This window comes from Myotis davidii, unplaced genomic scaffold, assembly GCF_000327345.1.
Source record: "Myotis davidii unplaced genomic scaffold, ASM32734v1 scaffold249, whole genome shotgun sequence".
In the NCBI taxonomy this organism is placed as follows: domain Eukaryota; kingdom Metazoa; phylum Chordata; class Mammalia; order Chiroptera; family Vespertilionidae; genus Myotis; species Myotis davidii.
The window spans coordinates 4,856,866-4,858,334 of NW_006300367.1; the positions used below are offsets into that span (position 1 = coordinate 4,856,866).

Here is a 1,469-nt window from a genome sequence, read left to right on the forward strand (position 1 = left end):
GAAATATGATTTAAATATATTAGATAAATTTAGTGTATATTTTGCAAGTTCAAATTTATAATTATAAACTAAAAGTTTAATAAATAAGCATGATTCAATTTTATGAATACAAAAATTTACAGCTGAAGATTATGTTCTTAATAAATAAGAACAATGATAGTGCTCTGAGAAAAATATTGGAAACTGCAGACTGAGGAGAAACACAATTGTACATCAGCTTCAACACCTAACTCATTCCTACATTTTGAGTGTAGTGTATCAAGAAAATTCTGATTCACACATGTAAGTAATAACTACCATTTGCCACCACTACATAAATAGACTTAAAAAGTCAGGGATACTACAGTTAAACTGAGCCAGAAACCTGGAAAAGAAATAGGAAATTTGACAACTTCTGGATATTGATGCTATGCCTCCTGTGGCAACAACTCAGAAAAAAATTTCAACACAATGCAGGCCAAACAAAACCTTCTGAGGGCCAAATCAGCCACAGGGCAGCCTGTGTCTGACTCCAAATTACCTGGTCTCTAGGGACCCTGACAATTCTATCCTCCTACTTTTCTAAGCTTCAGTTACTACCTTTGCAAGGTTTGGCAAACTTTCTCTGTGAAGGGCCAGATAATAAATATTTTAGGCTTTGCAGGTCACTTTCAGTCTGTTACATATTCTTATTTGGCTGTTTTTCTTTTCCTAAAAACTTTAAAATAAAGAAGCAATTCTTAGCTTCCAGAGGCAGCAAGCCACGGGTAGTGTGCCAATCCCTGCCTTAAAAAACCTTGTGAGGTTGTGCTACCCACTCCCCACATGCATGTGCTATTTGTTGCCCATAAATACGTCTGAAATGAGTATCTTCTTCAGTAAGAAAATAAACATAAGTAGATAGTTTAGGTTCTTATTTACCATATTTTATCAACATCCATTTAATATCTGTGAAATCAGGATGCATTTTACAATCTACATGTTTCACAATTATTATTGGCAACAACTTTTCTTCCATAAAACAATATATACTTTAAAATAACCAGTGGTGTAAATCCAACATACAGCATAAAATATTGGATAAATATGTTAGTTGGCAGTGAAAGTCAAGCTTTAAGGTAAAGCTCAACTCCATAACCTTAACAGCAGATATGGTTCATCCAATTTCACAAGCAACTTGAATATACTAAAAAGATATTCTTTATTTTGACCTCATACAACAAATATTTTGTTTTTAACTGCTTTTTCATTGCAAAAATTATACATGATCTTTAAGAAAATTTTGAAAATAAAAGGGAAGAAAATAATATCACCAATTTTGTCACCGTTCAAATACTGCCATTAATAGTTTATGTTTCTTTCTGTTGCTTCTTCTACATAGAGGGATTTTTACCTAGTGCTAAGCAATCATTCAGTACATATCATTTTCTGCCTTTTTTTAACTTAATATTATAAAATAATGCTACTTTTCTTACAAACCTGTAATACTG

General features: G+C 32.2%; 1 protein-coding gene across 1 annotated transcript in view; it reads right to left on the reverse strand.

Annotated features, from left to right (window-relative positions):
• Nucleotides 1-1,469, reverse strand: part of TSN (translin) — a 9,997-nt gene that overhangs the window by 6,876 nt on the left and 1,652 nt on the right. The window lies entirely within an intron of this gene.